We start from the raw sequence: 24,711 nt of genomic DNA on the forward strand, positions 1-24,711 counted from the left end.
GAATATTTTTTGATATCTTGCCTGATGTTATTCAATGTAGGTGAGGTTTTGAGAGTGATTTGTTTTCCTGGTGCCATATGCAATGCTGGTCAGTTTTCTGATTATTTGGTTGATGGGGTAAAGGGGATAATTACTGTAAATATTCGAGTATAGTGCGGAAGTGTCTTCCCCCCCCCCTCAAAAATAGGGGGGGTCGCATTATACACGAGAGTAAGATTAAAGAAAAAATGTCTGCAACTCGGGCGGGTGAGTGGTAGTCGGCAGCGTGACTCAGGCAGCCAGGCGGACGAGCGGTAGTCGGCAGCGCAACTCAGGCAGGCGGGTGAGGGATAGTCGGCAGCGTGACACAGGCAGCCAGGCAGACGAGCGGTAGTCGGCAGCGCAACTCAGGCAGGCGGGTGAGGGATAGTCGGCAGCGTGACTTGAGCGGGTGAGGGGAGTGGGGATCGTGAGAGATGGCAGCGCGACTTGGGCAGGCGAGCGGTAGTCGACAGCGTGAGTCGGATGGGTGGGCGAGCGGTAGACGCCAGCACGACTTGGGCAGGCGAGCAGTAGTTGGCAACATGACTCAGGCAGCTGGGCGGACGAGCGGTAGTCGGCAGCGCGACTCAGGCGGGTGGGCAAGGGGTAGTCGACAGTGTGACTTGAGTGGGTGAGGGGAGTGGGGATCATGAGAGATGGCAGCACAACTCAGGCGGGTGAGGGGAGGGGGAGGTCGTATTATACACGGGGGTAAAAAAATTTCCCCTCAAAAATTAGGGGGGGTCACATTATACACGGAACGCATTATACACATATTTATGGTAAATGTTGAAACTCTTTATGCCCTGCTACACATGTTCCCATAGTGAGATGTTGCCAGGCTGATTGACATGATTAAAATCAACTCTGGTGAAGAGTGCTTTAGAGCTTGCCACCATAAGAAGACTGGAGATGTTGGTGATCAGTCATAGTGAAGGGGAGCAGAGTTGGGCTGAAGTAGATTCCAGGCAAGAAAGTAAGCTTGTGGAGCAGGAGTCTTAGATTTTCAGATATATAATTGTCATATATACTGAGAAAGAGAAAATGGAAAGCTTCCTTTTGCATACCATTTAAATAGTAGAAGAGTCTGGCCCCATTTTGCAAAAAAACAAAGGGTAAACAGAGGGAAAAAAACCTTCTGAGACTGAGTAGTCCAGGATCATGCCAGCTCCTCAGATGTAGCTGCCCCCAGACGTCAAGCTTGAGCCCCGTATCAGGTTGCTAGCTCTCCATTGTATCTCCTTGACCCCTGGTTTTGAGTGTTGGAACCTCTCGGTAACCACTGTCTTTCTGTGAGGCTTCTCCATTATCGACTCTTGGTCCTGATTCCCACAAGCTATCAGTGCCTGTGGTCTGGCAGGAAGCCTGCTCTCCAGCAAAGTGCTATAAGACAACATCCTTTTTTTTCTGAAGCTTCCCTCAGTCATCTATAACCAAATAAATTTTTTTGGATCACTGTTGTAATGGATTATAAATATTTGGGATTTTGGTAAGATTACAGTAGGTTACATACATACACACATTTTAAAACGGATCTTGTTTGAAAGACTGAAGAATTCATATTCAATAACATTGCAGGATATCTGGAGAATGTGATGCATATTTCACAAGTAGATGCTAATTGAACTGACATCATAAATTGAAAAAGACCTTTGTTTTGGAGGAAATAAACTAGCTACAAGTACCTTTCTGCAAAGTGCTCACAGAAAGGTCACCCCTAGGTTTTGTTTATCTAAGACATCTTGACCAGGGAGAAGAACTCGTGTTGTTTGTTAAAGAAGATGGGGATTTTGCAAGTGAGAGAGTCACATGGCCTTTCTGGGAGTTGGGGAGAGAGAGAGAGAGAAAGAAAGAGAAGTTAACAAGCTGTCTCAGCTAGTGTGTGTGACACTAAAGGAGCTAAACAGTGTTAAGCCAGGAAGAGCTGGTTGGAAACAAAGTTCCAGGACAGTGGATGGCTGGAAGTGCTATCTGTTTGATGTTTCTCTTGGAATAAGCAGAAAAGAAAGAAACTCTGTGGTGGCCTGAAAGAAAGAGGTTACCATCTGGAATACCCTGATGGGATAAGTTTCATCAGCGAGACATTGAAGTGATTAATAGTGGAATCTCATTTGTGGAAATCCTGGAGCAACAAGTCTCTCTCTGCAAACCCTACAAGAACCTTCCTGAGCTGTAAACATTTACCTTACGAGCACCAAAGCCTGGTGAACTTTATGCATGTTAAATTCTGTGCGCAGTATAAGAATTTCCTGCATCCAGAGAACTTGAAAGAAGGAGAAGTGAGATTGAACTGTGTACCAAAAAACCTTTCTTAAATTTACACACACATTACCTACACATGCGTTTAGAATTAGGAGGTTAATTTGGGTTAGTTAAGTATAGAGATAAGTTAAAGTTTGATTCTATTTTCATGTTTAAAGTTGATTAAAAATAACTTGTTTTATAAAAACCACTTGTCTTGGTGAATGTCTATTGCTGCTGGGTTTTGGGGTCCTTTGGGCTTGTAACGCAGTGCATTCTCAACACATCACACGCATCATATAGAACAAAACATGACCACAAATGATTTAATAAAATATAATTAAAAATTAATAAAATGTATTACAAAGTTAATGTATTTGAAGAGATCTCATTGGTGAATTTAGAACTATATTGGCTGACTGACCTTCTTCCTGTATTTAACTCAAAAGGTCAGGCAGCATCAATAGGTAGAAATGTTCAATCAACATTTTGTCTAAACCCTTTATCTACCCACGAATGCTATCTGACCTGCTGAGTTCTTCCTGCGGTCATTTGTCTGCACAAGATTCCAGCAGCTGCAGCTTTGGTGTTTCTTTAAGATTGCATCATGTCTGACTCATCAATTTCTGGAGGTTAAAACTCATCCTGTATTTATGAAGCAGAGAGATTGATACTGAATGCTGAAAGAAGGGTCTCAAAAGTTGCTAGTTAATGAAGCAATTTTCCAATTTCTAAAAGCAGACAGATGTTCGTGAGGTAAAATATCTCCATGATATTGTGAACCGTTAATAATCCAAGGCCTTGAGATGAAGCGTATATGATTTCTCAACAGGTAGCCATCAGAATTTTGGGGAAGACGAGGTTAAATGATGACTATGCTACTTTTGAAAATATATATGTGGACAAATAAATTATGGGTTGTGGAAGGATGCACTTGAAGCTGATAAAATGTCATGGTTTCTATTGCTAAACTTGCTCTGTTCCTTAGAGCAAACTGGAAAACTCGGTGACATAATTAACTTGAAGACCTTTGCTGAAGGCAAAACAGTAAGGAGAGCTTTGTGCACTGTTGCAGCAATAAGGAATTTAATGGGTTTTTTTAAAGCTTTAATTTCTAATAATTTTCAAAATCATTATGGAAAATTGTTGATTAAAAATGCACTGGTTATTAAAAACATGAAACAAACAAACGATGGTTTCTTTTAAAAAAAAATCACTTCCCAATCTGATAGTTAAGATATAGCATTTGAAATGGTGTTTTGTCAAGAGTTCTTCAGGTATAGCAAGTGCATAACTAAGGCCATAATGTAAAAACAAGTGAGTAGTTGTATGGACAAGTTGGTCACAAAACTTGGGATTAAAGTTAGTATGACAGCTTGGCACAAGTTGTGAAGTGATGTTACATGAGGATAGATGTTCAAATATTATTAATGACTATTTGGACTTGGCATTCAGAAGCACAGTTTCAGAAGTTGTGGAGGACATTGGTTTGGTTGCTATTACTAACAGAGCAGATTGTGACAGATACAGGAAGATATCTGGATATTGCTGAATTTAGCAATCCAAAGTCTAGAGATGAAGTGTATACGATTTCTCCATGATGGGTTCAGGAAAGTAGATGGAAGAATTTTGCAATTGTGATATGGCTATGGCAAAGGTAGCCATCAAGGATAACTTGCGTGAGGGGAATCACGTGATGGAGTAGTGGCCAGTAGGAGAATACCAGCCCTCTCCAGAAAAGAAGAAATAAAGTGAAGAAAACACACAGTTCAAGAAACACAAAACACAACAAATAAAAGATAAGTTGTGGAGAAAAGAAAGAAAATGGGACCCAAGAAGTAAAAAGTAAAAGCAATGGGGAAAAAAAGAAAAGACACCGGAAGAGAAAGGAGAAGGCCTTACCTGCATGAAGAAACAAGGAGCCGTCATGGAGAAAAGAGCCCGCTCCCCAAGGTTGGTGACGACCCCGCAGAGTTGCGACCTCCCAACTGCTGGACTGCAGTACGCAACTGCGCACACTAAGGAAAAGGAGAACACCAACGGGAGAGGGGCCCAGCTGAGGAGCGAACTAACACAGCGCGACCAGCTGAGAGATGCCCGACATCAGGGCTCTCAGCTGGAAGAAGAAAGCAACAGGAAAGGGAGTGATAGGAAAGAAGAACAGCAACAGGAGGCCCAACAGATAACTAGCCCAGAAAAAGAGGACCAACAGCAAGAAGCCATGCAAAAAAAACACCCAGCAAAGTGAGGCAAGCAGCTCAACAAGAAAGTCAGAAGAGACACAGATACAAAGAAGAGAAGTAGAAGACACAAACACAGGTGCAGACACAGAAGAAGAGGAAGAAGACGACCAAGCTCTGCAAAGAGGAATAGAAGGTAAAATAGATGGACATTATGTAGATTTAAAAAAATTTCAAGAACAAATGAGAGCATTAAAAAAATGGTTGACATTAGAATTTAGTGAAATGAAAAGTACAGAAGAAAAAGTGAGCAGAATAGAGCTGGTCATGACAGAAATAGGGAAAAGATTAGAAAATGTGGAAGAATGAGAAATGGCTGTAGAAATGGAAGTGAACGACTTAAGAAGAAAATTGGAAGACAGTGACAAAAAAGTTAGAGTCACAAGAGTTGTTAGCTCAGAAGATGGATATAATGGAAAACTATCGTAGGCGAAACAAGGTAGAGATAGTGGCCCGAAAGGAAGATGAAGAAGGCACAAATATGAAAGAATTTATAAAAGAATGATCCCAAAGGTCCTGGGAATGTCAGAAATACAGGAAGGAATAGAAATAAAAAGGGCACACAGAACACTAGCCCCGAAACCACAGCCACAACAAAAACCAAGATCCGTTTTAGTAAAATTTTTGAAATATACGACAATAAAAAATATACTGGAGCGGGCAAGGAATAAAATTTGAGAAGACAAAAAACCATTGGAATACAAGGGTCAAAAAATATTTTTTTTACCCAGACATAAGTTTTGAACTCCTAAAGAAGAGGAAGGAGTTTTACACAGCAAAATCGATCCTATGGAAAAAAGGCTATAAATTTATGTTAAGATAGTAACAAGAACAAAGAATGATGACAAACTACATATAAAGATGTAAAAATAATGTATCAGTAAAAACTAAAGAAAGGAAGTAAGAGGGAAAAAAAAGAGGGTGAGCTTTGTTATATGTGAAAATAAAAGTCTTTTCTGGAGGGGGTTGGGTGGGAGAGAATAACAGTCACTGCGAAATCAGTTGATTCTCGCGAGCAGGTTCGCAATCCAAATGGAGAGGGGAGTTGTGGTTGCCCAGCAAGAGACAGGGGGCAACTCAGAGAAGGGGGAAACACTTGGGTGAAGGGAATTTTAGATGTGGGAGTTGTTGAAGTATTTTATGTTTTAGAAATGTTGTCATACATTGAGTTCAAAAAGGGAAAACTGAGAGATGAAAATGGGGAAAAGAGGGAAGATGGTGGTGAGGAAGCAGAAACAAGGTGTAAACAGAATATGAGATGGCCATGTTGAAATATATGACTATAAATATTAATGGAATGCATAACCAAATTAAATGAAAAAGGCTATTAAATTTCCTGAAAAAAAGAAAAAATAGACATAGTATTTGCACAGGAAACGCATCTAACTGAAGTGGAACATAATAAATTAAGGAGAGACTGGGTAGGGCTTGTAGCGGCAGCATCATATAATTCAAAAGCCAGAGGTGTAGCTATATTAATCAATAAAAATATACCAATCAAAATAGAGGAGGAAATAATAGATCCAACAGGGAGGTATGTAATGATAAAGTGTCAGATATATTCAGAATTCTCGAATTTGATCAATATATATGCACCTAATGAAGAGGATCAAAAGTTTATGCAAGATTTTTTTAAAGATTGTAGATACGCAGGAGAATATATTGATAGGAGGGGATTTTAACCTTAATTTGGACCAAAGTTGGATAAAACTGGACAAAAGACTAGCAAAAAGAATAAAGTGGCCAAATTTATGGTAAAATCAATGCAGGAAATGAAACTTATGGATATATGGAGGAGGCAGCACCCAGGGGAGAAGGAATACTCATATTATTCGAGTAGGCAAAAAACATACTCAAGGATTGATATGTTTTTGTTGTCAGCCCATATTCAAGGGAGAGTTAGAAAAACTGAATATAAAGCTAGATTGCTATCTGATCATTCACCCCTGTTATTAGCAATAGAGCTGGATGACATCCCACCAAGAACATATAGATGGAGGTTAAATTCCATGCTACTTAAAAGACAGGAATTTAGAGAATTTATTGAACGCCAAATTAAAATGTACTTTGAAATAAATACGGAATCAGTGAAAGACAAATTTATATTATGGGATGCAATGAAAACCTTCATTAGAGGGCAGATAATAAGTTATGTAACTAAGATGAAAAAGGACTACAATCGGGAAATAGAACGGTTGGAAAGGGAGATAGTAAGTACAGAAAAAGAACTAGCAACAAGGGAAGATGTAACAAAAAGAAGAGAATTGGCGGACAAAAACATAAAATACGAAACATTACAAACGTATAAGGTATAAGTATATGTATTGAAGTAAAGAATTAGGCCTCAAACTAGATGAAGCGCAAAAATGATTTATACGATAACCTTAGTGGTAGCAAAAAAATGTATAATGTCAACTTGGAAATCAGAAGAGAGCCTGAGAGTACAGCAATGGTATATGGAAATGAATAAATGTATTCCATTTGAAAAAATAACATATAATTTAAAAAAAATAAAGTCACATTATTTGAACATATTTGGGAACTGTACATGGAACACAACAGAGAGGGCCTACCGCAGACCTCCACCACCTAAAATGATAAGAAGTCAAAATGACTTGATCCAGTATGTAAAAGTAGATGACACAATTTTCTTGTTTAATTTAATTGTGTGATGACATTGTTTAATGGTTTTATTGTATTGTATACATTGAACGTTTAATGGGTTTGGAGGGGGTGGGAAGGGGAAAAAAAGGGAAAAAATGCCACTGTGTGTATTTAAGAGGGAAATTTTTGTATGTATTTTGATTGATATAATTTTTTTTTAAAGTATAACTTGCGTGAGAGGTCACAAACCCTTTGGAAAATAACTAACTGGGATCAAAGAAAAAAATGATCTTTTGAGTCCAGAAAAACATCGCTAATGCAGGAAATCTAGGTTCCCTTCTTAAAAAAACAACTTTAGTTTATTCCTAGAAGGATAGAATTGAAAAGCAGAGATGTATGAAATTTACATAAAATTTTTTTACACATAGGACTTGAATATCTAAATTATAACTTGCTTACAAACTTGGCAAAGGCCTCCAAAAGCTTAATTGGAAAAATGTTTTTTTTTTAACAGATAAAACTATTGGCAGTAAATTTAACCTCAGAATATCCCTTTTGTACTCAGAATGCTGCATATTGATTTCAAAATTTGTCCAAGAGTGAATATGATACATTGCCTGGAAAAGTTCTCAATAGGTTTGCACTGACCAAAAGAATTGATGCATCTTCTTGCCAAAAATAATTGAAATGAGTGGATTTTGCTGAACAATTTTTTAAAATCCCATGACCTCCCATCTCCAACCAAAAAAAAAATCAAAATTTTATAATAGAAAAAAAGGTACAAAGTCTAAGCTGTGCAATATTTGCCATTATGGAAATAATTTTATTTTTGCAATACATAAGGGAATACAAGGCACAAAAAATATGCCATTGGTCAACACCTGAGAGGTTTTGCCCAGCAAGGAAGATTGAATAGGCTTATGCTCTTGACTTTGAGGAGGAGGGGTGGGGGAGAAGAATGGTGATCACTTTGAAGTCCTTCAAATTTGATATAGTTCCACATGCATGGAGTGACATAATTCAGGGACATAAGAACAAAATGGTTGCTAGTATATATCCAAATATAATCCAGCTAAAACTCTATTCTGAGGCATAGTTAGAATGTGAATTATAGCATAAGCTCCTTTTCCACTGGCATCCCAGTTAATTGGCTCTGCAGTATCCCAGGATAGGAACCCCTTTGTGCCATTTCCACTGGGCCACCCTTAACTGGGGCATAACTCACCCCTGGGGATCGGAGTATTCTAGCTTCAACTGGAAACTGATGATTTTCTGCTGCCCCTTTTCCACTGGTTTTATCAGCATGCCAGCGTCAGCTGATGTTGGGGATATGAGTAGGGGTCAAGGAGGTTAATTCCCAGTATGAAATGACATAATTTTATGCTGGCGTGCTGACAGTTTTCTTTTTCCACTGGTTCCTAGCCCAGTTAATTCCTGGGACAAAGTGCCAGTGGATAAAGCAGCCAACTGAGATGAACTTAAAGGGAAGATTGATCAGAGGACATGGGAGAAAGAAGTAGAAATTTACCCTGATGCGATTAAATAAAGAAGCAATGTGAATATTAAATGGTATTTCCATCATAGGTTTTGAAAGGGAAAATTAACTGTAATGCAAAGTTTTACACCTCTCTCTCCAAATTCTGCTCACACTGCTGGTGATGAATGGGAAAGTACTTGGCAGTCAATGTACCTATTAGTAGTGGTAAGCACGATTGGAGCTCCATTTTCATTTTGTGGAGGAAAACAATTCACCAGGGCATTTAAATTGAATGTCTACTTCTGTATGTTTCATGAATGGTCGAACACTTGTTTTTGAGTTAGTTCTAGGTTCAAACCCCACTGCCTAGAATGAGTGCAAAATCGAAGTTAACATTTCAACAGATGCAAAGTGTGTCAAAGTAGAGTAGGATGGATATTAATCATTTAGAAATTAAGGGGGGAAAGGAGGAGAAATGGAAAGCAAGATTGTTTCTAAACAGGAAAGTCTACAGACGCTGTTACTATAGTCCAAAACACAAAAGTGCTGGAGAAGCTCAGCAGGTCACGCAGAGTTCCTTATGTAGCAAAGATACGTAACCAAAGTTTTGGGTTTGAAATCTTCAAGGTATAAGCAAAAAGCAGGCACACCTAAATAAAATGGGGAAAGAGACAAGGGAGGAGCACAGGCCCACAGGCTAGAGGTCCAAGCTAGATATGGACGGGAGGGCAGAAGAGAAAAATGTTGGGAAATGACCAGGGGATGGAAGAATTAGCTCTCCGAATGATGGAACGGGGTTGTGAGCAAGAGGAAAGGAGATCGAGGGATAGGGAAAAAGAGAGATGGGGGGGGGTTTCCTAATGGAAACCGGTGAAGTCCATGCTAATACCATCTAGTTCAAGAGTGTTAAGATAGAATATTAGCTGTTGTTCCTCCAATTTGTGGGTGTCCTTAGACTGGACAGACATGTCAGCATGGGAGTGAGCAAGGAATTGAAATGGTTGGTCATTGGAAGTCCCTGCTATTCCAGCGGACAGTGCAAAGGTGCTCAACTAATTGATCTTCCAGTCTGTATCCACTCTTTGATGTAAAAGAGGCCACAACAGGAGCAGCAGATACAGGAGATGACCCCTGAAGATTCACAAGTGAATTGTTGTTTCACCTGGAAGGATTATTTGTGGCCCTAAATGGTAGTGAAGGGGGAGGTGTGGGTGCATGTCATGTTTGCTGCAGTCACAAGGGGAAGGAGTCAATAGATGAGCGAGGCACGGAGGAAGCTGACCTTGCAGGAGGAGAAGATGAGTTGCGTGGCAAAAACGGCAGAGGATGATTTGTTGGATGTGGAGGCTGTTGAGGTAGTAGGTGACGACTAGAGGAAACCTGTCCTTGTTTCACCTGGGATAGAGTGGACCAAAGCAGATGTGCAGATGATCGCGGTGCAGGTAAGGGCTGAGTTGATGGTGGTAAAGGGGAAGTCATGTTTGTGAAGGAGGATATCTTTGCTAATCTGGAATGAAAGACCTCATCCTGAGATCAGATGCAATGGAGGCAGTGGAATTGAGAGAAAGGAATAGAATCCTTGCAGGGAGAAGTTGTGAAGAGGAGTAGTCTAGGTTACTGTGGGAGTTGGTGGGTTTGTAGAAAATGTCAGTAGAGAGTTTGTCTCCCAAGATGAAGATGGAGATCGAGAAAGGGAAAGAATTTGCCAGAGATGAACAAGGGAATTTGAGGCCGGGGTGAAAGTTAGCAGCAAAGTGAATAAAGTTGATGAGCTCATCATGGGTGCAGGAGGCAGCACCAATGTTGCGGAGGAAGAGCTGAGGAGCCTTTGCCTATGTAGGCTTGTGGCATGGATTGCTCCAGAGCCAACAAAAAGGAAGACCTGTAGCTGGGACCCATGACTATCACTTTGACTTGGAGATAGTGTGATGAATCAAAGGAGAAGTTTGTTTGCAGTATGCTGGTCTTTCCAGCACTGAAGTGCACTTTTTATTCATACCTAATCTATAAAGTGGAACACCTGAGAGCAAAACTACATTTTTCTTAATTTTATGGATCTGACATATTCATTCAACATTTATTGCAAATGTGGCTATTAATCATGCTGTAAGGAGGTTATAGAATTGAAATTTGGTTAGGAAGATCCATAATATTTTCATACAAAACTTTATATTTGATCTGAAGCGAGTTTCTGAAACCTGAGTTTTTTTTAAGAAAGAGAGTGCATTGAAAAGGTGAAAAGCTAAATTATGTCAGATAGGTTCAAGTTATACCAAAAGATGCGGTAATTATTAACTACAAATGCCATCTTTTGGCAAAACTCTCAGGATAAATTGATCTGAAAAATTGGTAGAGAAGCTGCTTTGGTTTTTAAACATATTTTGTTCTTTCTTTGGCTTGGCTTTGCGGACGAAGATTTATGGAGGGGGTAAATGTCCACGTCAGCTGCAGGCTCGATTTTGGCTGACAAGTCCGATGCGGGACAGGCAGACACGGTTGCAGCGGTAAATTGGTTGGTTGAGGTTGGGTGTTGGGTTTTTCCTCCTTTGTCTTTTGTCAGTGAGGCGGGCTCTGCGGCCTTCTTCGAAGGAGGTTGCTGCCCGCCGAACTGTGAGGCGCCAAGATGCACGGTTTGAGGCGATATCAGCCCACTGGCGGTGGTCAATGTGGCAGGCACCAAGAGATTTCTTTAGGCAGTCCTTGTACCTCTTCTTTGGTGCACCTCTGTCACGGTGGCCAGTGGAGAGCTCGCCATATAACACGATCTTGGGAAGGCGATGGTCCTCCATTCTGGAGACGTGACCCACCCAGCGCAGCTGGATCTTCAGCAGCGTGGACTCGATGCTGTCGGCCTCTGCCATCTCGAGTACTTCAATGTTAGGAATGAAGTCGCTCCAATGAATGTTGAGGATGGAGCGGAGACAACGCTGGTGGAAGCGTTCTAGGAGCCGTAGGTAATGCCGGTAGAGGACCCATGATTCGGAGCCAAACAGGAGTGTGGGTATGACAACGGCTCTGTATACGCTTATCTTTGTGAGGTTTTTCAGTTGGTTGTTTTTCCAGACTCTTTTGTGTAGTCTTCCAAAGGCGCTATTTGCCTTGGCGAGTCTGTTGTCTATCTCGTTGTCAATCCTTGCATCTGATGAAATGGTGCAGCCGAGATAGGTAAACTGGTTGACCGTTTTGAGTTTTGTGTGCCCGATGGAGATGTGGGGGGGCTGGTAGTCATGGTGGGGAGCTGGCTGATGGAGGACCTCCGTTTTCTTCAGGCTGACTTCCAGGCCAAACATTTTGGCAGTTTCTGCAAAACAGGACGTCAAGCGCTGACGAGCTGGCTCTGAATGTATACTGTATATAAAGTTCCACTTTATAGATTTGGTATGAATAAAAAGTGCACTTCAGTGCTGGAAAGACCAGCATACTGCAAACAAACTTCTCCTTTGACTCATCCCACTATCTCCAAGTCAAAGTAATAGTCATGGATCCCAGCTACGGGTCTTCCTTTTTGTTGGCTCTGGAGCAATCCATGCTGCTGAAGATCCAACTGCGCTGGGTGGGTCATGTCTCCAGAATGGAGGACTATCGCCTTCCTAAGATCGTGTTGTATGGCGAGCTCTCCACTGGCCACCGAGACAGAGGTTCACCAAAGAAGAGGTACAAGGACTGCTTAAAGAAATCTCTTGGTGCCTGCCACATTGACCACCGCCAGTGGGCTGATATCGCCTCCAACCGTGCATCTTGGCGCCTCACAGTTCGGCGGGCAGCAACCTCCTTTGAAGAAGACCAAAGAGCCCACCTCACTGACAAAAGAGGAAAAACTCAACACCCAACCCCAACCCACCAATTTTCCCTTGCAACCGCTGCAACCGTGCCTGCCTGTCCCGCATCGGACTTGTCAGTCACCAATGAGCCTGCAGCAGACGTGGACATACCCCTCTATAAATCTTCGTCCGTGAAGCCAAGCCAAAGCTATTTTGTGGAGCAATTTTTAAGGTAAACTTTAGAGGATTGGCTATTTAATGCATACTACTTTTGACCATGGCAAGTACCTGCGAGAGCTCAGGCGGACGGCCGCGACCAGGTGGTAAGTACGAGTTTGGGGCATTGGGAGCTCGGATGGATGGGCGGGCAGCTAGGGCCTAGGCAAGAGTCCGCAACCAGGAGCTCGGTTGGGAGGGTGGCTGGGGTGCAGGGAGCTTGGGAGGTGGTCGGGGCATGAGAGCTCGGTGGTAGGCGGCCAGGGTTCCAGGAGCTCGGATGGGAGGGCTACTGGGGCTTAGGCGAGAGCCCACGGTTGGGGCGTCGAGAGCTCCGATGGGCCAGGGCCAAAATTGCCAGATTTTGGAGCTAAAAATAAGGGGTCGACTTTTACATGGTATTGACTATTGGATACACTGAGTGTTGGATCGTAATAAATCATTGGTTATTTTTAGGTATGTGACCGATAAAGAATTCCTTCAATCTTTCAATTCCTTTTATCTTCCACATAAATATTGGTGGGGGGGAGGTCTCAAGCTGGCAAGAAGGTGCAACTATCAGGACATAAATGAAAACCAGTTGCTTGATTTTTCAGGCTGCTGAAATTCATGAGCACAAAGTTGCTAAACCTGAAGAAATAAATTGTAGAACACAGCTCTAATCCCAACTAGCAACAAATTTCCTCTTGGGCACAATGCCCATTTTGGACATGAGCTTCAAACAAAAATCAATCTTTTCTCAAATGGTTGATTCAAATAGATTTTTTTTGTTGATCTTGGAACAGAATTTGGTTTCCACTTCATCACTGTTCAGCAAAATGGCTTTAATGTGTCTGGAGCTGAAGTGCAGGACTTGACTCAATGATGATTCTATTGATGATTAAATATCCTGTCAACTTTTCCCATTGAGGCTCACAACGTTAAGTCTCAGTACATACCAAATAAATACAGGCCATGCCTTGAAATCATCCCCCGAGACCAGCTGAAAACAAAAAGAATAAATGGAGTATTCATGCATTTTTAAATAAATATAATTAACCTTTGAACCAATCAGTTCACCATTTCAAAAAGTGATAAAAGCCATAGTTCACCATAATTGCCCAATTCCCCCCCTCCCCCCCCCCCCCATGGTAAAAATGAAGTGCAGAATTGGATTTGTTGACAGCCATGGAAATGCTAGCTTTCATTCAGCTGGTCATGCTTCCAGGTGTCTTGGACTTTGTGTATCAAAGTGAAAAATGAACTGGCTGTGATGTGCAGAAGGATGTGCCTGTGGATGTAAAAGTCATTTGAGGAAAGGAAGATCTGGAGGCACGTTGCATCCGGGTTTTACACGAGAGAATGTTGGCATACACACATCAGTTTTTTTGACAGGGGCTATTGGCCCTGTGTATGGAGGCTGGGGGAGGCTAAGCACTTGTGTGTTTAAAAATTTAAAATAATTATTTTATAGTCGTCATTTTGTGTTTTGAGATTATTTTGAATAGTTTTTAAACTTTCCTGTCATTGAGGGGTTTTCAAGGTATGATACCTTAAGACTGGGAAACAATTGCACCCTGTCAGATACTTGATGAGTAGAGAGTGAAGAGTGACAATATATGGTCAGCTTATCCATACCTTAGAGGTGTGTGTTGAGAAATTCAAGGTGGTTGGTCAAGGGGCCAGGTGCAGGATGATCCCATCCGAAGCTCTTCGTAATATTGATTTCCCGACATTGTATGCTGTGGAGCAAGTTTATTGAACATTACAACACAGAAACAGGTCCTTCGGCTCTTCTAGTCAGTGGCAAACTACTTTTCTGCCATTCCACTGACCTGCACCCAGGCCTCCATACTCCTCCTATCCATGTACCTGTCCAAATTCTTCTTAAATGTTAAAATTGAGCCCGCATTCACCATTTCAGATGGCAGTGCGTTCCACTCTCCCACCTCTCTCTGTGTGGAAAAAGTTCCCCCTAAACCTTTCTCCTTTCATCTTTGATTTCTATCTCCCCTATCCCCAGAGGAAAAAGCCAACTTATATTTAATCATTTTAAACACCTCTATCAAATCTCTCCTTATTCTACGCTCCAGGGAAACAGAGTCCTAACCTATTTAACCTTTCCTCGTAAATCTTCTCTATACTCTTATCATATTGATATCCTTCCTGTAGGTAGGTAAGCAAAACAGCACATGATACTCCAAATTTGGCCTCATCAATGTTTTGTACAACTTGACTATAACATCTCAACTCCTCTACTCAATACTTTGATTTATGAAGGCCAATATATCAAAAGTTCTCTTTATACCCTATCTACCTGTGACACCAACTTTTAGGGAGTCCCAGATCACTCTGTAAAGGTCTTGTGCTAACCACTATGGCAACTGTGTTTTCTTGGTTTGTCCTTCCAAAAGGCAACACCTCACACTTGTCTGCCTGAAATTGCCCCATATCTGGTTTTGGAAACCTACAAGAGATCCCTGCGTACACACTTTTACTGAAGAATATTGGTGATTTTTGAATATTGGGTTGTTCATTTTAGTTAACAATTTGCACTGTTTTCCTACCAAAAAAGAATAAGAAAGAAGTCTTCTCATGCTCATATTTTAAACAGCTATTGACTCATCATGTCCATAGTATCATTGATAACAATTAGCTCTAATCTATTCCTTCCATTTCCCTGGATGCTACTTAACATCTTAATTTTAAATGTTTAATTTTCTGCCAAATGTTGAAATTAAATATTCTTCAGCGACTGTGTGTATATTGTCCATGTTCCAATAAAACACCGTGGTTATTGCGATGTGAGTTGATCCATTCCTTTTTATCATGTTTGACTTTTCAACAGCAAGAAGTCAAAAAGTATTTCAGACCCTGCTGTTTATATGATTAATTACACTGGACAATATTTATTTTCAAAAGGTTTGCTTCCTTGAAAAAAAATTGGGGATTATGGTAGACAACGTCAAGCTGAACACAAAGATAATTTCACATTTGCTGTATCACATAGGAAGTTAGAGAAAAATTAAATGAACTTTCATTGCATTTACCCAGTTTAATTGCAGAATGATCCTGACACATTGCGTTAGTTCAACTGACCTAAAAATGTTTTGCTGCTGATTTTCATTTGTACTCAGCATCTGATGCCTCTTGTGTCAGTGTCCAACAATAGTCAGCCAGCATCGATGGATTCCAGTTGTCCTGATACCACTTTTCCATGGTCGCAATGTTCTGCCATTCACCACTGTCGTCACTGACTGCACCAAGATCAGCAGAGAAGAAGTCCAAGTGTGAATGCAGAAAATGATTTTTCAATGATGTGTTTCACTTCATGGTTTTAGAATATAACCAGAAATCACAAATCACCAGAAATCTTTTTTATAAAAAAAAACTGATAGGAACATTTTAAGGTCTACAGCCAAAAATCCATAAAATACAGTACACCCAAAAGTGTTCAGGAAGCAAAATCTTTGTTCTGAAGTGTTGTTAGTGGACTAGTTCATGCCAAACATCCTAGATTTTCAAGTTAACTTTGTAGCATATTTGTGTTTACCAGTAATTAAAATTTGGCCTGTTCCGCAGGAAAAAGAATCTCAGGGTTGCTTGTGATGTCATGTATGTGTTCTGACAATAAATTTGAACTTTGTAATGAACAAGAAAGGAAAGTGAAGATGTTTTCAGTGCAATATAATAAGGAAAAAAAAGACTAATTAGTATTTGCAGTTTGAAACATACAAAATCTGAAAATTTTGCTGTGATACCAAAGTTTTTAGTTAATGAACTTCAATCAGAACATTCTGACCTTACAATCACTATTAAAATGTTAAACAAAATAACTGATTTCTTGGAAGAGGTGATGAAGAAATTCTAATTATAACCTTATTTATGGGTTTCAAAAACATAATTAAAAAAAAAATTGGAAATACAGCATGGTAACAGGCCATTTCGACCCTCGAGCCCGTGCCGCCACATTACACCCAATTGACCTACAATCCGGTACTTTTTGTTGTGAAGGGTGGGAGGAAACAGGAACACCGGCGGAAACCTTTGCAGATACAGGGTGAACGTACAAACTCCTTACAGCACTGGAATGGTTGCTGGCGCTGTAACAGCAGTGTGCTAACAGCTGCGTTAATCATACTGCACAGTAGTGGATTGTTCAGTTTTATGAAGTTAGGGATGGTCTTTTCAATGCCAAAGCATGGCATTAATTTTGTAGGTAAATAAATCTCAAATTTCTTGTCTTGGGAAGCCAGCTTCTGAGGATATCCATAAGAAGTTGTTTGTGTTCTATATTTTTAAAAAAAGCTATTCTGGTCTGAGCTTTGAAACTTTGCATATCAAGTTAGTGTTGAGCTACATGTTCACTGAACTGTTGCAGCAGTCTCTGGATCAACCTTTCATCTTACATTCTCACTGAGCCCAAACTTATCCAAAATTCTGCTTACATATTAAGACCAAGTCTAATTTAACCCTTACTCCTGTGCTTGCTAACTTTTATTTGCTATCCACCCAGTAAAGCCTTAATTATTAGTGTTCATTGACATTTTTATTAACTCATGCTGTGATACTTATGATACTATCTTAATTTGGAGAAAGTTTCTGGAAAATTTCTCTGAATGAATCCTTCCAAATATACATTGTCTTGGCTTTGTTTCAATTGCCACTTTATTATGTAGGATTGTAAATAGGCATTTGAAATTTGAAAATAATATTGATTTTAACAGCAATAATCTGCATCGATTTCTGCACAAGCAAAAAGCAAAATCAGTATAATACGTGAACATTTTGTAAGATGATACACGAGCAGCAGTGAGATTTGGAACAGGGGTACAGGTGTATTTACTGTTAAGTTTAGAATCTTGGCTTAATAAATTTCAGAACTCAAGTTCAAGTTTAAATTTATTGTCAGAGCACATATATGACATCACATACAACCATGAGATTCTCTTTTTTCCTGCAGGCCAAGCAGGATTTCTTATCGGTAGTGTCAACTGTACTCAAGAAAAAGATTTACACAAAAGAGAGAAATGTAAACAAAGAAAAAATGTAAATATATTGTGCAAAAACAGAAAAAAATAAATATTTATTTAGTCTCTAGGCTATTTCATGTCAGGCCTCCGCCTGGACGCTGGCTACAAGAGCAGATTGAAAACTTAAAACTTACCTTTCAGTCAACAGCTCTAAAAGGCTACTCCAGCATCCCATTCATATCTAGAGGCTCCTAGTAGTGCCTTCCGGAGCTGATAGAGGTGGGGTGACTGGTGCCACAGCGCCACCTGTCATAAATACATGGCAGAGCAATGGCTGTCTTCCCTACCCATAATTCCCCATGCTTGTGATTCCCAGAACAGTTCCAGCTGTGTGGGGGATTATGGGTAGGGAAATCAGCCATTGCTCTGCTACGTTTTGAGCTGCAGAGAGCGGCCCCAAAGGCCGGTGTGGCTGTCACAGCCCTCATCGGCCACCTCCCGCTGTTTCACTGGTGCCCACTCTTGCCCCTGTCTTGAGGGGTGCAATGGAGGGAGAGGGGTGAGTGGGGAGATGGGTTGCTGATGGCATCATAAGCCCACCCCTAACCAGCCGCTTGCATGTCAGGCGGCGGAGTGCTGCACTCCACTGATTATCCTTCCCCGACAGGGGTTTGAATTGGCGCCTCGGACCAGCCACAGCACATTCAAAAAAGATACACCTTTAGCAGTAAGGGCGAAGAACCTCTGCCTTTACAGATTGATGTTTTCCCTGCTTGTAAGTGCCTACTGAGTGTTGTTTAGGGGTCTGATGGTGAAGGGGTAGTAACTAATCATGAACCTGGGGGTACAAGTCTTGTGCTCAAGCTCAGTGTACGATAAGGCAAGGTGTTGCATCATCTCATTTTCCTGTTTTTTGCCTACAGTTGCTGCTGGGTGGGGTTACTGTTTAACCATTGCACAATTATATTACATAGTTGTTCTCCAGCCTCCGTTCTCCCCAATCCCCATTGCCTTAATGGGAGATGAAAATTGAGAATGGTTTACATCTACTTGCTTAATTGCTATTGCCTCAAAGTTGCAATTTCCAGCAGTCTGTTCCAAAAGAGCAATGAAGTAATGCAATGTTTAACCTGGTTTATGTTTAATCCTGAAAATGCTAAATTTCTGGACCGCCAAAAGTTTGTTTGAAATGAATAAAAATATGAATTGAAAAAGGATTGGCAAGAATGAGGTAGAAGATAAGGATATATTGTGTTGATTAATTCATTGATCAACAGAGTATTCATTCAGCAAGTAAGGCTTAATCCCAAAGTAATACTAGTAAATAATTGATTTGGAGTCCTATGTATTTTTATTGCTTGGAATTAGAGAGAAAAATTGGCTGTCTCTAATTGATTGGTCATCCACCTGAAACATTAACTCCATTTCACTCCACAGATATTATCTGATCTGTTTTACCTTTTGTTATCTGTAATTTTTTTTGATTTTTGATTACTGGTCAAATTTAGGTTTCTCTCTTGCTTCACTCATGTCGCTCTGTATGTGATCAGCAAGTTACCACGTTATGGAACTCAATGTTCCTTTTTAACTTAAAACGAACATGATATTTGATTCGAGATGAAGTGACATAATGTGATGTTCTACTCACTATTATCTGCAAACAAATTTTTGAAGTGTTAATATTGGCCATAACGCGTCACGGTCATTCGGATTACAGTAGAAACTCACCCTGACAGAATTCACAAGCCATCATCAATTTGTGTAGGGGAGAAAAATTTCTTAAATATCAGCACAAACTTTACTTTTTTCAACTCCAGTTTCCTGATGCATGCACTGATGATGTGGCTTTGCATTATGGAAAATGGTGACCTGGCCTGTTGACCAGGAGTACAACGTTCTGTACCGCATGGGTAGCTTGTAGTGTCTGTGTTTCCGTAGGTGTGTTTTCTACAACAAACAAATTATTGCAGATCACTTAAACACAATTTTCTGAATATAGCTCAAAAAGATCAAGAGAAACAAACAAAATATTCCGATTACTTGCTGAATTTCGTGCACATTTGAGTGCATTGTATTAGAGGTGTATGCAATTGGGGTCATCCTACCATAAGTAACCATCTCGGTCTATTTCCTCGCATGCTCTTTATTTATCTTATTCCAAAAATAATTTAGAGCATTATTTTTTCATTTAAGGTGCACAAAATCTGACTTTCAGAAGGAATAAATTTTAAAATAGTTTACATAGCAAATTCTTGATTTTAAAAATTATAGTTTGGCACTAAAATGACGAAGGAGTAAATGGTTTTTTTTTTGGTGCTTTTTTTTAATGGCACTGTTAATCAGATTAACAGAAGAATGTTCTGTAAACTTTTACCTTTTCATTCTTTGATTTTTTTCTGTCATTAGGAACCTAATATTTTCAAGATACCCATTTATGCTTTTAAATGGAGATGCAGGAAACTGCAGATGCTTGAATATTCATAAGTAGTCCTGAACTGATGCTGTCTAACCTGCTGAGTTCTTCCAGCAGTTTGATTTTTGCTAATATTACGAGCTCCTGTTTCATTTAGTGTGAGGGCTATTACAGGCTGTAAACATTCCCAGCTGTGGAGAGACTGGGTGACAACAGCTAGTACAGGCTGTACCCAAATTTGATACTTTGGAGAGGAGAAAGGACATTTGTTGCTTTTTCCAGGGACACAGGTAGTGAGAGAGCCATGTGTGTGGAGCACTAAAGGAATAGCACATTATTGAACACAGACCAGGAATGACTCTGATAATAGATAATTCGGCTGATTCTCTGTGAAGGGGAATTATTGAATCCCACTGTGTCCCAAGGAAATTTCACTTCGATTGACCTATACCTGGGTTTTGGAAGCATCACGTTTTGTTTCCCCCAGACAAGGAAAAGGGGAGTTTTGACAATCGTTTGTATGAAAGGATATTTCTCTGGAAGAAACTCGACAAGGATTTGCGAGTTTTTAGCAGTCTAGTCATTAAGTCTCTCCCATCTCCTTCGTGATTACTTCTGTGCATCAGTTTAAAAATCTGCGTTTTGACCATGGATTTCTAAGACTGAACTTTGGAATGACTTTCCAGAATTGTGCCTGAGCTGTAAGGGTTTGGGTATCCCATACACATAAGTACATTTGCACATAATTGGGTTTGATTTGAATAATATATTAATAGTTATTCATAAATTGTTTTAAAAGAAAAACAAGTCTGCCTTGGTGAATTTTCAATGCTGCTGGTCTGTGACGTAACACTAAGCATGTTAATACATGTGTGAATTACTTCAGGATTTTAGGCATGCAAAAAATTTGATTTGTTCTCGGGGGTACAATTTTGTTTGATTTAGTTCTTAGTTGCTCTCTTTTAGTTAAATATTTTCTATTGTTGAATGTGCCATGCTGATTTTTTTAACAAAAATATATGATGCCTTCACATTTCATTAATCCTATCTTCGTAACTGAAGTGCAATCCTGTAGATCTGAGGAGGTTGTTCTGTGCTGTTGTTCCATGTAGGAAAGACTGATTTATTTTCCATTTTAAGGAGAGAAAGTTAACTTTTATTTTTCTTGGATAAATACTAAGTCTGTGTTGCTTATAGTTTTACATAATTGGTGATAGTCCTTCCTTTTCAAGCTAATATATGTTGTACTGATCCAGCTCTGGCTTGCCAGAAGAATATGTTAACCATACCTTTAAAATATTGTTCTAGTCTGTGCTGCTCCATCAGGTTGATGTTATTTCTTTCACATCTTGTAAAATTTAAAATATGGCCACTTTAAAAAGACTTTGTTCACAACTAGTTATTTGCTTAAAGGAATAATATACCCATATTGATTGAGCATTATTTTTTATCTTTGGGTGTAAAGAGCATTTAATAATGCATATTTAGAGTTTTGGGATATTCATATGAAATTAGAATTGTTATGAATAAGATGATTAAAACAAAGACATTTCTAAAGACATTGTTGGATCTTTGATAAATTGCATTGTCAAGGATGGCAGATTTATTTCAGTGACAAACATTATTTTATACTCATCAACTGCAGAGTTTCTTGTTGAACTTTATCCTCATCATAACTGTTTATAGGATATTAAACTCTAAATTATTTTATATTAAATTCCTCAATTAAAATCATGGATTCGTGGTCCTCCTGCCCACTCTATTCATGTCGATAGGATTCGATCTATCTTTCGATTCATAGGTAACTTATAATTAACCGTGATGTCATTTTTTGTTAATGCTTTGGGATCATCCATTTATCTTTGACAAGTTCTGGTAATAAATGGAAAATTTATACACCACATTTACTATTTTAAGATTTAAGCAGGGATGCTTTTGCTTTGAAGGGGGATTGCCAGCTTCTACATTTGCCTTGTACACCTATTACAGAAGAATTATTTGATGAAAGATTGCTGTTGTCTTTCAATTTCTTGTCAAAAATTGTGTATTTTCTATTTGGAAGATAGCTTTATAATCTTAGACATTGTAGTAGTTTCGAAATGTGGCATTTTAGGCACTGCATTGTAAGGTCTCTTAACATTAGTGAAATAAGAAGGCACTTAACACTGCTACTTCCTAGGAGCCCGAAGAGATTTGGCATGTCATTGAATGCTCTATCAAACTTTCACCAGTGCACTGTGGAAAGTATCCGGGGTTGTTGCATAATAGCCTCTTTTGGGAATTGGGCTGTCAGGAATGCGAAAGGCTGCAGAAGAGAGTAATCATAGCCAGGTCCATCACAGGGTTTGATCTCCCATCCGTTGCAGACATCTATATGAGATGCTGCCTCAAGAAGGACCTCCACTACCCTGGTCGCAACTCTTTTCACTGCTTCCTTCAGATAGAAGCCTAAAAAATCAGCACCTCTAGGTTCAACAACAGTTAATTTCCAACAGACTTTTGAATCTCCCCTTGGTACACTGATCATAGACTGCTCCAACATAACAAAAGGACTTTTGCACTAGGATTAGTGTGAATATTTCTTTATTTCTTTTGTATTTATTATCTCTTAATTTAATTCAATTAGTTTGCTATTATGGATTTTTTTAATGTTTTGACATATAACACAGTAACAGGACCTGATGGCCCATGAGCCCGTGCCGCACAATTACACCCAATTGACCTACAACCCCCGGTACGTTTTGAAGATGGGAGGAAACTGGAGCCCTTGGTGGGGGGAGGGGGGGAGGGGAAGAGAGAGAGAACATATGAGTTTATATGAGTTTGAGTCCTGGCCCCAATCGCTGGCGCTGTAACACCGTTGCACTAACCGCTAAGCTAACTGCCCCCACCCCCAAATACCTGTTCAGCTGCAGTAAGCAAGAATTTTGGCACTGATAGACAGTTCAACTCCGATTATCCAAAACGGTTGGGACCAGGTCTATGACGGATAAACAGTTCCTTTGGAGGACTGGTCATTTTTAAAAACAGCCCAGTAGCAATAGCAAGTAACTTGTTTATACAACAAACAAGGGAAGGCTTTTTAAGCACGTGAGGTCAGTTCGGCTCTGAAAAAAGTTTGGATAAATGAGAATTTCTGAATTATTTCGGATATGCTCGTTTATCTGAAAATTTTTTTTTAATTTGAGGATTTCGGAGAATATGATTTTGGAGAATTGGAGTTGTACTGTATATTGTACAATGTCTCTGACAATAAAATAATCATCATTAAATTGCCAATTTCATCCTTTTGATTGAGGAAACTGTTGTGAGGGATATTGATCTTGCAGCATCCTTTGCCTTCACCTGAGAGTGGACATATTTAAAAAGCACTGCCAACCAGTCTATTGACTAGGCTTGAACCTGCAGCCTTTTGACATGCAGAGGAGGGTAATAATGAGTTTGTTGTCAGAGACATTATGCAATGTACATCTGCACCAAAATTCCTACTTGCTGCAGCCAAACATGTATTTGTTTTAAAAACTATAATAATAAACTTAAAATAAGATAATAAATACTCACAATACTCCTGGTGCAAAAAAAAGTGACTTGTAACTGCAGTGGGTGTTATCACTAAATCAAGACTGATTTGAATCGCAATTATTATTTGCATTTAAGTCTGAGTATCCATCTAGGGTTATTGTAATTGGATAGCTTTGTGCCGCAGCTTCACTTAGAGTAGAATTGGAATTGGTGAGTAGTGTTTCTACCTTTTTCCCAGGATCTCCTATTACTGTTCCAGTTAACTTTGCAGAAATTTACATCAGACCTTGGACTTGTATGGCTTAGCTGGCCAATAGATCACAAAACTCAAAACGGTCAACCAGTTTATCTATCTCGGCTGCACCATTTCATCAGATGCAAGGATCAACAACGAGATAGACAACAGACTCGCCAAGGCAAATAGCGCCTTTGGAAGACTACACAAAAGAGCCTGGAAAAACAACCAACTGAAAAACACAAAGATTAGCGTATACAGAGCCGTTGTCATGCCCACACTCCTGTTCGGCTCCGAATCATGGGTTCTCTACCGGCATCACCTACGGCTCCTAGAACGCTTCCACCAGCGTTGTCTCCGCTCCATCCTCAACATTCATTGGAGCGACTTCATCACCAACATCGAAGTACTCCAGATGGCAGAGGCCGACAGCATCGAATCCACGCTGCTGAAGATCCAACTGCGCTGGGTAGGTCACGTCTCCAGAATGGAGGACCATCGCCTTCCCAAAATCGTGTTCTATAGCGAGCTCTCCACTGGCCACCGAGACAGAGGTGCACCAAAGAAGAGGTACAAGGACTACCTAAAGAAATCTCTTGGTGCCTGCCACATTGACCACCACCAGTGGGCTGATATCGCCTCAAACCGTGCATCTTGGCGCTTCACAGTTCGGCGGGCAGCAACCTCCTTTGAAGAAGACCGCAGAGCCCACCTCACTGACAAAAGACAAAGGAGGAAAAACCCAACACCCATCCCCAACCAACCAATTTTCCCTTGCAACCGCTGCAACCGTGTCTGCCTGTCCCGCATCGGACTTGTCAGCCACAAACGAGCCTACAGCTGACGTGGACATTACCCCTCCATTAATCTTTGTCCGCGAAGCCAAGCCAAAGAAAAAAGAAAGATCAGATCAATAAGCCACCAAGGAAGCATACTTAAATTCATGGTCAAAATATTTCAATAGTTGTGGGATGTGAGCCTTGCTGACAAGAACAGTTTTAAGTTCTAGATCCTGTCATGAAGATTGAA

General features: G+C 40.1%; 1 protein-coding gene across 2 annotated transcripts in view; it reads left to right on the forward strand.

Moving 5' to 3' along the window:
- Positions 1-24,711, forward strand: part of sppl3 (signal peptide peptidase 3) — a 176,331-nt gene that overhangs the window by 54,809 nt on the left and 96,811 nt on the right. The window lies entirely within an intron of this gene.

Source organism: Narcine bancroftii, chromosome 4, assembly GCF_036971445.1.
Source record: "Narcine bancroftii isolate sNarBan1 chromosome 4, sNarBan1.hap1, whole genome shotgun sequence".
In the NCBI taxonomy this organism is placed as follows: domain Eukaryota; kingdom Metazoa; phylum Chordata; class Chondrichthyes; order Torpediniformes; family Narcinidae; genus Narcine; species Narcine bancroftii.